At 46.6% G+C, this 12,028-nt stretch overlaps 1 long non-coding RNA gene across 5 annotated transcripts in view; it reads right to left on the bottom strand.

Moving 5' to 3' along the window:
* Nucleotides 1-2,556: 2,556 nt before the first annotated feature.
* Nucleotides 2,557-12,028, bottom strand: part of LOC107154095 — a 33,465-nt gene continuing 23,993 nt past the window's right edge. The window contains exons 3-7 of one of the 5 annotated variants that reach the window (XR_007350193.1): nt 11,640-11,846; nt 5,149-5,224; nt 4,218-4,574; nt 3,469-3,658; nt 2,557-2,886 (exon numbers count right to left, since the gene is read on the bottom strand). This is a non-coding gene — a long non-coding RNA (uncharacterized LOC107154095). Of the gene's footprint in view, nt 2,887-3,468; nt 3,679-4,217; nt 4,575-5,148; nt 5,225-11,639; nt 11,847-12,028 lie in introns of all 5 variants that reach the window. The other 4 variants (XR_007350194.1, XR_007350196.1, XR_007350197.1 and 1 more) reach the window with 4 other exon arrangements.

Here is a 12,028-nt window from a genome sequence, read left to right as displayed (position 1 = left end):
TTAACCTTATCACACATGTATAATTTGGCAAAAGGGAATTTACTTGAGGTGGGGTGCAAACCTGAGAACACAAAGGACCTGTGAGAAAGGTCAACATAAGGGGGTCAAAGGAAGGTCCCCCAAAACCAGAGCTAGAGGAAGTCAGTTTTTACTCCACTGCATATCCTCATGTCTGGGGAACAGTACGATGCTGTGATTGCCATTTTTCACCTGCCCTCTGGCGACCAAGTGGATTCTGAGTTAAAAATCCCTGAGGATCTCTTACTGGGCTTGTTCTTCGGGGTTTGTGGATGCAGAATTGGAAGGAAGTAGAGATTAGAAGATAAAAGTCCTTAAAAATGCTAAAAAAACCCCCTAAGTTTTATGTTATATGCTGTGTATTTTATTATAATGCATTTTTTAAGACCAAAGAAAGAAAGGAAGAAAAAAAAGAAAGGGAAACATGAAAACAAAGAACTTATGCAATGAAAGAAAACAGCCACAACCTTGGTAGATATTAATCCAACTCAACTGATGATCATTCTAAATGTGAATCACATCAGTTAAAAGACAGATTGCCAGACTGAATAAGAAATCAAGACCCAAATATAGGCTGTCTATAAGACACCCAATTTAAATGTAAAGACTTAACTTAGAAATAAGGAAATGGAGAAAGACAAACCACGCTAATACTAATTGAACGAAGGCCGCAGTATGTTCATTTCAGACAAAGCAGACTTCAGAGCAAGTTAAAATATCAAAGATAAAGAGCAGCATTAAAACAGGGTCACATCATGACAAATGCTCCAGTAAGACAACGGTGCCAACAATGTCCCTAACAGCAGACTGTCAGGACATGTCAAGCAAAAGTTGACAGAGCTGAAACAAGAAGAAACAAATCCACCGTCAAAATTGGAGACGTCAATGCCTGTGTTTAAATGATGAATAGATGAGGTACATAGAAACACCACCAGTCAAGGTACAGCTGACCGAGCAACACTATTGGCCAACTGCAAACGTTTGTGGGACACAGCTCACCCCCTGATGAGGGGGCATGTTAACATGCCTGTGATAAACAAATCAAAAGGAGGAAACATCTATCTGGACTCACAGCTGTAGAAGGTTCCATCTATATCACTTGATCCTGTTGCTTGGGCCTGTAGTGGCACAGCACATCATGGTGGGAGCATGTGGGGTAGGAGCTCCTCACATCGTGGTGGCCAAGAAGTGAGAAGAGAGAAGAGAGAACAGGAGTCCCAATATCCCCTTCAAGGGCACACCTCCAATGACCTAACCTCCTCCCACTAGGTCCCGCCTCTTAAAGGTCCCACCACCTCCAATAGTGCCACAGCTGGGGACCCAGTTTTTAACACATGGGTCTTTGGGGAACATTCTAGATCAAAACTGTAGCAAAGGGAAATTCACCTTTAACGTACATGTATTTGAGAAAGAATCTGTAAGCTAGTTCTTCCATTCCTCCATCTACCAGGACATGTGTAGCCAACCAGTAAGAAGGAAACGGAGCCTCCCCAGCAAACTTGACAGTTCTAAATGACTCTCTTCCTCTGTCCCCCTCAGAAAAGAGCCAACTAGAGAGAAGATCCAGTGGACCAGCCACAGAGGGTCCCGCCTCCTTAGATGTCACCTTGGGAAACTGGAAGAAGATGGGTCATTTGAGCCTAAAGTAAGTATAAGAAACAATGAACTCTACAATGGAATCATTGAAATGATCTTCTTCCCTTCCATCTATCATGACATCTCTTGATATTTTATGTTGTAATAAACCTTTGTGTTCGTTTCCCAGAGTTTAATAATGAACTATTAAGCGTTCCGGAAGCTTCTGGAATCATTTAGCATGACGAAGGAGGCTGTGTTCATTATTAAAAAATGAAATCTAGATTCTCAAAAACAAACAGAACCCACACATATCCTGTTTCTGTCTTCATGAAAATTTATGCCAATAACAGATTTCTCAGGGAACTTTTGTGACAGAGTCATGTGGTGAAGATAGCCCTATGTTAGGTTTAGAAGTCCCTGAATCAGCCCTCCCAAGCCCTCATTTCTTGTCCTCAACTGCAGGAGCAGGAACTGAATAAAAAAAAAAAAATACCTGCCATTTCACACAGTTGCTATGAGCCATATCATAGCATATTTGAAAAACCTTGAGAACCAGGTGCCACACAGAATTGCAAAGGGTCCCACATCCTAGATCAGAGAGTGGGCAGAGGCAGGCTGGGCAGAGGCAGGCTGGGCACTGTCAGTTCCCAAGAGTCTGGAGCTAAGTCCAGATGGCCTCTGATGGACAATTCCTTACAACATGCCCCACATAGTTTGATGCCAGCACCCCCCACCAAAGAACCAGCATGAACACAATCATGATGTGCTAGGTGCCTATCTATTCCTGGTTTTGCATGTACAACAGTGGTCTTTTGGCTCTGAAAAGAACACAAAGTACACAAGAGAAAATTTCCTATTTACTGTCTCATGGGATTACCCTTGTAAGTAATAGGTTCAAATCCACCAGTGTTTGCAATTAGAATCAGCAAACTGACAGTTTTATTATTTTTTATTAGAGAGAATTTTTTAATATTTATTTTTTAGTTTTCGGAAGACACAACATCTTTGTTTGTATGTGGTGCTGAGGATCGAACCCGGGCCGCACGCACGCCAGGCGAGTGCGCTACCGCTTGAGCCACATCCCCAGCCCAAACTGACAGTTTTAAATGACTCTCTTCCTCTGCCCCCCTCAGAAAAGAGTGAACTGGAGAGAAGATCCAGTGGGCCAGCCACAGAGGGTCCCGCCTCCTCTTGGGTGATCTTCATGACATAATGCATTTTATGGTACTTTCTCCTCCACCTGCCTCTCACCAGACGTCTAGTCATGTCCAATTATAGCATGATACATACCTAAATTGAGGCAGGGTCTGTGAGACACTGAACATGTCAAGGAGCCTTATAATCCCCAAATCAAACCTCCCAGGACAGGATTTCTTCACCACATTATTGGGAATGAGCTCTGGAGTTGCTAGAGTTTGGAACTTAAGGGCCCCCTAAAGGTGCATGAGGTAAGGCAACCCAAGGGTGTGCTATTGGGAGGTGCTGGAACCCTTAAGAGGTTGGGTCTAGTGGGAGTTGTCTAGGTCATTGGGTCATTGAAGGGGATTGTAGGACCCCATTCTTTTTCCCCTCCCCCGGCCCCTGTAGTTATGAGGTGAGCTGTTTTGTCTATCATGTGCTCCCCACCATAACCCTCACCGGGAGCCTAAAAGGAATGGGTCTGCCTGGCTTTGACTAGAACCTCCAGAAGGATAAGCAAAAACAATGCTTTGACTTTATAAGTTGATTGTCTCAAGCATTTGTTACAGCAATGCAGAACTGACCAACACAGGAGGGATGTTGGAGATGAGCACCCAGGAGCACAGCCGGTTAACTCCACATCCCTGTGCATCCTGGATGGACGGGACCAGACTCCATGTAGGGTACACTCACTTGCTCATCTTGGCTTGCAGGGCCATGTTGCTGGCCAGTTCCAGCACTTGGGACAAGAGGCACTGAAGCTGGCAGCCACTCGGTTTTCTCCAAGTCCATTCTCTGCACGGAGCTTTCCCTCCTCAGATAGGCACGGATGTGGCTGTGGGGATATCCAGGCCTGCTCGGGAGGCTTTGTTCCTCTTGGCTTCTGGACACAAAGGGACATAGCTGATAGAGAGACCAGTAAAGTCTCCTTCAGTAAACATTTGGGCCAAATGGGGACAAGATGATAGAACATCCTGCCATCGAGGGACTACCAGACAGAGAGAGGAAATCAGCATTTAACATTGTAGATGCAAGAGGAAGTATGCAAAGGCATCCAGGGGAGACTCCAATGGGTCTCTGCAGGACACAGGCATTCCTGCCCCACCGCCTTCTCCCTCCACGGTCCCCCTCCCTGGGCCTTCACTGCTTCTCCCCTGAGTGGCTCAGGTCACCTCCAACAGCCCTGATTGGGGCTCTGTAGAACCCTGGTGTCCTGCAAGCTAGTTCTTCCATTCCTCCATCTACCAGGACATGTGTAGCCACACCAGCAAGAAGGAAATGGAGACTAAATAACTAAATGACTCTCTTCCTCTGCCCCCCTCGGAAAAGAGTGAACTGGAGAGAAGATCCAGTGGGCCAGCCACAGAGGGTCCCGCCTCCTCTTGGGTGATCTTCCTGACATAATGCATTTTATGGTACTTTCTCCTCCACCTGCCTCTCACCAGACGTCTGGGATCTCCTGTGCGTGATGCGCCTGCACCATTCCTGGAAAACACTGAGCAGAACTTCCATGGGTCTTTCCTGTCAGGCGTGTTTTCATATTTCCTGGAATACAGTTGCTGCGAGCATAAAGCAGGGGTCAGCCCAGGGACAGGCCCACCCTGTCAGCCACAAGGACAGGGCACCGGAGGCTGGGCAGGTAGGATGGGGTGCATCTACAGGCAGAGGCAAGGGTAAAGGCTTTGGCGTTACTCCTTTGTCTTTCAAAGGGTGTGCTGTGGAGGGTGCCCGGGCCAGGGCAGGGTCTGACTGACCACTCGGATTCCAGTTGTTGGTGAAACCCAGTCCCCGCTCATAGCCTTGGGAGTTGACAGAACAGAAAGAAAAGGGGTGGAAGGGTGTGTCAGGGTGTGTTAGGGTGCGTGGCCTTGACACTTCTGCAAGAACTTTAGAAGAACACTACTGAAATTATTTGGGGGATGAATCTCACTGGATTCACAGGGTGCTGAATTCCTGTGCCCCGCGGTCCCTATGTTCCACTCACTAATGTCCCTCTTGCTGGGAGTTTAACTTGTTATGTCATTTCTCACTCTAAGAAGGACACATGTTCATGATAGGAAACTTCAAAGTACAGAAATACAAGGGGAAGAATGTCTTGTTTTCCTATTGCTCCAAGAAACTGGTTAGTATCACCACACACAGCTTTGAAGTCTTCTCACTCTTTTTTGGACTGTCAAACCAATGTTTGTACCGAGCAAAGCATATCTGTTACCAGAACAAGAGCAGGCATACTGGGTTTATGAGTGAAAATCTAGAACATGTTCCCATCACCAGGAGCCTCCGGCTTGCATTGACTTAGCAAAAAGGAGCCCACCTTCATTCACAGAAACCAAGCAGGGTGGAGATGTTCATCTCTAGCCCTGGGCTCCTTACCTTTATTAGCGTCTCCTTCCGGGGATGCTCCCTCAAGGGGCCTGCGTAGCACACCTGGGCATCAGTTTGCATCCACCTGAGATGGATACAGATCTAATCAGCCCCTCGCCTGGAGGATGCCAGGGTCCCACGACCTCAGTGGCCAGTGGGTCCAGGTAAGTCAGTAGGGGGACCCCTGTGGGAGCATCCCCCTTGCCAGAAGGACCATAAAGGTCTTATGAGGAACCAATCTTCCTTCTGCCATGTACAGCAGCTTTCCTAGCAAAAAGAGGAGAGAAAAAAAATTTGAATAATTCAACCATTTCCCAGACGCTCATCAGCAGCGAGGCAGAACCTGTGGCTTCAGCTGTCTGTGTCACCTGATTAGGACACTCAAATCAGGGATCTCCATTTTTTCACTTGGAAAACTGTGGGTTGCTATGAAGACCAAGTGAGAAATAAATGGACATGTCCGCTGTCTGGCAATCACTTCATTAATAGGGTGTCATCTGTGTAGCTGGCTCACTCAGGGAAAGACAGCCATGTATCAGGTGAGATTCAAGAAGGGCAAAGAAGTCCCTCTCCCCAAATCACCAACCCCCATCTATGGCCACATGCAATGCCTTGATTGGAAATTCATTCCACTGATGACTTCTACCATCTTTCTCTCTTACAATTAGAGCTCTATCTAAATATACGCTTCTGAAATTTGCTCAGACATCAAAATCTCATTTCATACCCTTAAATTGGCAGATTATAAAGTACAAAGTCAAAATATTCAGTAAGGATGTGGGCAAATTTAGAAATCAATTTTATTATGTCAAAGATGTGTGCATGTCATGGAGAATTTCTAATTCAATCCAAGTTAAAAAATGAAGAAAATTAAAGACAACTTAGGGTAGAGTTCAAGCGTGTGGGATGTGAAGCCAGTCCTAGCTCTGCTCCTTACTAGCTGTGGGACCTTCGGAGACCTGTCTCTAACCTGTCTCTACACCTCGGTTTTCTCATCTGTACAATGGGACTCATCACATTTTCCTAGATGTGCAGATGAAATGAACCAGCACATATGTAGCACTCACGTATTTGGTGCGCCTTAGCTATTATTATCACCAAAGGTGGACATTTCTGAATGAAGTGATAATTGATCAGTTTCTATTTTCTAGAATGTTCATGAGAATGTAGGTTTGAAGGCAGTGAAAATAAGGGCTCTGGGCCCAAGAGGTCTCAAACATAGTGGTTCTCAAATATGCTGTTCATCAGAATCCCGAGGGTTTGTTAAATGCAGTCTCCAGTCCTGCAGGGATGGGTCCTGAGAACTTGCATTCTCACAAGTTCCAAGATAACATGATGTTTCTGGTCTGGGGACTGTTCTTTGAAGCCTCTTGCAATACACATTTCATCACAAGAGGCAGGGGCTGCTGCCCTGGACTTTACCAAGAAGACATGTGAGCTCTGAGGAGAATACAACACTGAGAGAGAGGTCTAGAGAAATGGGCGGGAAAAGCTTGGAGCCAGGCCACCCTGTGACCCCTCTAGACCCTTCTGGGTAGAAGTCATCTTGCAACAGGACCCGAAGTATCTTCTCTGAGGCTGAGCATGAAGCTAGGGTTTCCTGGGCTTGTCCTAAGGTAGACAGGAGTCACAGAAGAGATGGAGGAAATGCCCCTGGATATTAATAGTTCATCTCTAATCTCACAAATGAGTCACCTGGGGCCACTTGTTTTGGGGGATTTGGTTCCGGGGGCCCACATGACATTTGCACAAACCTAGGGAGAGGTCCTGCCACGGGCTCCAACCCCACACATCAGTCATTCTCAAACTGGAAGAGGCATCCAAATCCCCTGATTACAATTCAGACTGCAGAAAGAAAATGTCCCACCCTAGACGTTTTGATTCTGTGGGTCTAAAATGGGGCCTGAGAATCTGCATCTCTAACACACTCTCAGGTGATGTTCTTGCTGTTTCTTCGGGGACCACACTTTGAGAACCACTGTTGTAATGTAGGCAAAAGATGTCCCGGTGCTCCTAGCGTGGGAAGAAGAGCCACTTCTCTTCAGGCCTGCGGAAGGCAGCCCTGTAGCAAATACTGTTGTAGACAGGCCTGGCCTTTTGAGGCCTACAAACTTTTAAATTATCATTGATCTTCAGTGTGAAGCAGTTGGAACCAAGAAGGGGGTAGAGGTCTTCTGACTTCCAGCCCAGCCTCCTTTGGTTCAGGGGCCCACATGACATTTGCACATTCATCTGTGACCTTAGATGGTTCAACTGATCAGGAGGGACTACAACAGCCATCAAATGCCTTTGTTTTCATTGTTTAATCTGCATAACACTAGTATGTATTCTTTTATACTTTGTTCCTTGTTCACCGATCTATCAGAGGCCCAGATCCCTGGAAAAAGTCTCTCTGTCTTCTAGTGTAAAATCTTTCCAAGAAGTGAGATTAGGGAAGAAAGTGTCATATTTGAGGATGACGAGCTCGGGAATCATGGCTTTCAGCCCTATCTGCTCATTAATACCGGCTGAGAAATTTAAAAAAATAATAATGTCAGGCCTTATCCCAAGCCAAATAAATCATAATCTGTTGGGGTTGAATTCCAGACACTGTAGAGTTGACCCTCAATATCAGCAGGTTCTGCATGCAAGGAATCAACCAAGCAGGGATTGAAAATACTCAGAAATAATTCCGGACTGGGGATGTGGCTCAAGTGGTAGCGCGCTCGCCTGTCAAGCGTGCGGCCCGGGTTCGATCCTCAGCACCACATACAAACAAAGATGTTGTGTCCGCCGATAACTAAAAATAAATAAATATTAAAAATTCTCAAAAAAATAAAATAAAATAAAATGTTACTTCATATTTAAAAAAAAAAAAAAAAAAAAAAAGAAAAAGAAATAATTCCGGAAAGTTCCCCATAGCAAAACTTGAATCTGCTGTTGCATGCTGAATCCTATGTAGAATACACGGTAGTGAAGTGGTGTGTGGGCATGGTGTTAGGTGTTATAAGCAACCTAGAGATAACTCGAAGTATATAATAGGAGGATTTCAAGAGTTTATAGGCAAATGCCACATCATTTTATATAAGGGAACCGAGCATCTGCAGATTCTGGTATCTTTGGTGGGGTCCTGGAACCAATCCCCCACAGATGCTCAGAGAGAACTGTACATTTTTAACCTTTCCAGGAGATCCTAACGGACAGCCAATATTGAGAATTATTGATCTTGCTGCTCAATTAGGATGGAGGACCTGGAGCAGGACCTCCCGTGGGACCTGGTTACACCTGCAGACACTTGAACACTGCAGTTTAATGAGATCCCAGGTGATCGCATGCTTGTGAAATCTTGAAACAACCTGCGGAAGGGAACAGAATTTGACTCCAGAGGACAAGGAAGAAGTATCAGTGGAGAAGAGACATCTGCAGGATGGGGTCCCGAGGAATTCGGGGCCGGGGGACTCAAGTCTCTGAGGTTCTTGATGTACGTGATGGAAAATAATTTCAGCACATGTTAGTAGGGGCACAGACATTTATTTAGGAAAGCCAGAATGCACAGTCAAGGGAGAAGGCTGGAGAGAGAGAGAGAGAGAGATAGAGAGAGAGAGAGACATTTGTACAAACCTAGGGAGAGGTCCTTCCATGGGCATCAACCCCATACATCAGTCATTCTCAAACTGGATGAGGCATCCAAATACTCTGATTACAATTCAGACTGCAGAATGAAAATGTCCCACCCTAGATATTTTGATTCTGTAGGTCTAAAGTGGGACCTGAGAATCTGCATCTCTGTTGTCTGACAGACAACAGCCACTTGATCTGGGGTGTTAATCTTATTTATACAGGGACAGTGCCTAGAGGCTGGACTAGAGGTGGAGTCAGGGTGGAGTAACACAATTTTGCCCCCATTTTTCTAGCTTGCACGTTGCATGCCCTAGTGTTACTTTGTGCAGGGAAAGGGCAAGGTCAAGGGCACAGGTTACTTACAATTGTTTGCTTTATATTCCAACAGCTCATTAGTATTTTCTGCATTCCAATAGTTCATGGACACTTCTCTTTTGAAACTCATCTTTCCTTGTCTGTATCCCCAAATCCTATCTCAGAATATTTTCATTCAGATCAGAAAGGTCAGGGGCTCATGGTAGAGTACTTGCCTAGCATGTGTGAGGCCCTGGGTTCAACCTCCAATACTGGGGGGAAAAAAGTGATCAGAGGGACAGGCATTGGGGCAGAGACATTTGCCTCCTCGGTGATTCTCCCTTCTAGGCCTAGGGCTCGTTTCTGCCTCCCGCCTTTCACACTGTCCCCATCAAGAAGCCCAGGGTGGCCAGGCATGCTCCCCAGGCCGGTTGTCCCAGCTACTTAGAAGGCTGAGGCAGGAGGATTGCCTGTTCAAGGCCAACCTCAGCAACTTAGCAAGACCCTGTCTCAAAAAATAAAAAGGGCTGGGGATGTAGTTCAGTGGTAGAGCACCCCTGGATTCCATTCTCATATCAAAAGGAAAAAAAAAAGCCCAGGGAGGGCCAGGAGGACACAGGGATGATCTGATTTGCCTCAGTAACAAGAGGCCTTGGAAGATTTTTCTCCAGAGGAGCAGCCGGGGGAGAAGGCTGAATGTCAGCTTTGTATTATAAATGTTAATGTAACCTCTAGGGAGGTCTCAACTTTCAAATAAAGCAGTCATTTGAATTATTTCAATTTTTTTAGAAGACTAAAATAATCCTAAGTACATCTTTTAAAAATTACCAGTATTTCTGTGCTTTAAAAAAAATCATGATACTAATTCCAAACTAATCCTACCATCTCTATCCATCCATGAATCCACTCCTCAGAACTCAGTGCTGCGGGTTGCTCACCGCCTTTCATCTCAGTCAACATGAAAACTGGGTCAGGTTTTGGCTTTTTTGTCTGTGCATGTGTGCAGTGATGGGGATAAGAAAATGACCAAATTGTGGTTTCACAGATCACAGTTTATTGCTGTACAAAGAGAAACTTTTCCTTAGCTACACAGTGTTTAAGGAGGGGTAGGATAGTGTCCCTGAATCACACAGGGAACACACTCAGTAGAGGAGGTACCTTAACCACCTAGTAAGTGGGTTCCAAAATGATGGAAGTCCAGCTGCTGGGTTTCAGTGGAAAGCAGGCCTCTGCTGAAGTGACCATCTAATTAAAGGCCGAGGTGAACCTGGAGGCAAGTATTCACAGGACAGGGTACTTGACCACCACATTGGACATGCATTGACGTGTGAGGTCCTGCCTTGCAGGGGGCAGTCCAGGGTTGGGGGTAGAACAAGCTTCAAAACTCCAAGGCTAACACTAACACTGGGGTCACCCAGTGTTTTGCCAGCTTTTCTGCTTCTGTGACTAAAAGACCGGACCAGAACAGTTTTAGAGGAGAAAAAGTTTATTGGGGGCTCACGGTTTCAGGGGTCTCTGTCCATAGACAGCTGGCTGCATTCCTTGGGGCTCGAGGTGAGGCAGAACATCGTGGTGGAAGAAGTTGGCACAGGGAAGCAGCTCACATGATGATCAGGAGGCAAAAAGAGACTCTGCCCCCCAGATACAAAATGTTTACCCTAAAGGCACACCCAGTGCCCACCTCTTCAGCCCCACCCTACCCGCCTTTAAATGCCACTTGGTTAATCCCTATCAGGGGGTTGGTGCACTAATTGGATGGAGGCTCTCATAATCCAGTCACTTCACCTCTGAATGTTCTCACATTGTCTCACACGTGAGCTTTTGGGGGACACCTCACACCCAGCCTGAGCTCTCAGGGTTCAGGCAGATGGTCAACATGCTCTCTGTGGCCTGCTGTGGCCCCAGATCTCACACTGCCTGCTGAGCTCCTGAGTTTCGAAGTCCAGGGTAGAGGTTAGTGACCCTCCTAGAGCCAAGGGGGTCTGATAAGGGTGACAAACATTCTGAAGGGGTGGGAGGACTCAGTTCAGGTTGTCACTCATGGGGTCTGACGTCTACTTCCAAGGGGGGAGTTTCCCTGTATGATTCACACAGCAAACCGTGTAGGCATTCGGGATCATTTCAAAGTGGTGAAACTGTTTGACGCATTAATTTGTGAGAGGCTCTGGTCGTCTGATTAGATGGAATTTTCTAAAACCCAGATTCGACTTCTACGCTTTGCTTGCTAACCCACCTCCATGGCTCCCAAGTGCCTGGCTCAGGAGGCGGCGCATCTGTCCCTGCTCTCCAGCCTTGACCACCCCCACCCAGGTCCCTTCTCACTCACAGCACCCCTGGCCTTCCTCCTTGGTGCCATTGGGCATTCGGCATCTCCCTGTGATGTCAGTGTCTGGTCAACACTGCCGACCTGCCACCTCTCTCTGTAGTACCACCTCCTGTAGGAAGTGTCTGCTGTCTTCCGCCTCCGATGCCCCAAGAGGAGCAACTGCTCCTTCATCTCCGCCCCCTACAGCTTTTCATGACAGCCCATGTTTGGAAGTACCGAAATGGCCCCAAATTATTTCCTTTACCCTGGGAAGTTTCTCCCTCCATTCCCCTCATCTTACCCGATACTGATTCTAGGCAGGTCCCAGGAACTCCTTTAGCAGGTGCAAAATCAGCAGAATCGTGGCACAGCAGCTGCCTGGGATATGTGCCGGCACTGGGCTTCGTCTCCTGTTGCTTTTCAGAGAGATGTCACTCCCGGGTGAAGAAGTCCAGGCGTGGAGAGCGACACATGGCCTAATCTCTCACTCCCATCTCCTTGGTTGGGCCTGCCAATCATCAAATATGGGAGTGAGGGTGCTGTGATTTGAATTTTTGTCCCTCTGAATTCATGTGTTGGCAACTTAATCTCCAAAGTCATCTGTTAGTGTTGTTCGGAGGTGGGAATTCTGGGGGGGGGCAATTCATGCAGACGGCCATTCATGGACTACTGGGTTACTGGGGGAGTGGT

The sequence above is a fragment of the Marmota marmota genome, unplaced genomic scaffold, assembly GCF_001458135.2.
Source record: "Marmota marmota marmota unplaced genomic scaffold, marMar, whole genome shotgun sequence".
NCBI classification, from domain to species: domain Eukaryota; kingdom Metazoa; phylum Chordata; class Mammalia; order Rodentia; family Sciuridae; genus Marmota; species Marmota marmota.
This window is presented reverse-complemented; position numbering and strand designations above follow the sequence as displayed.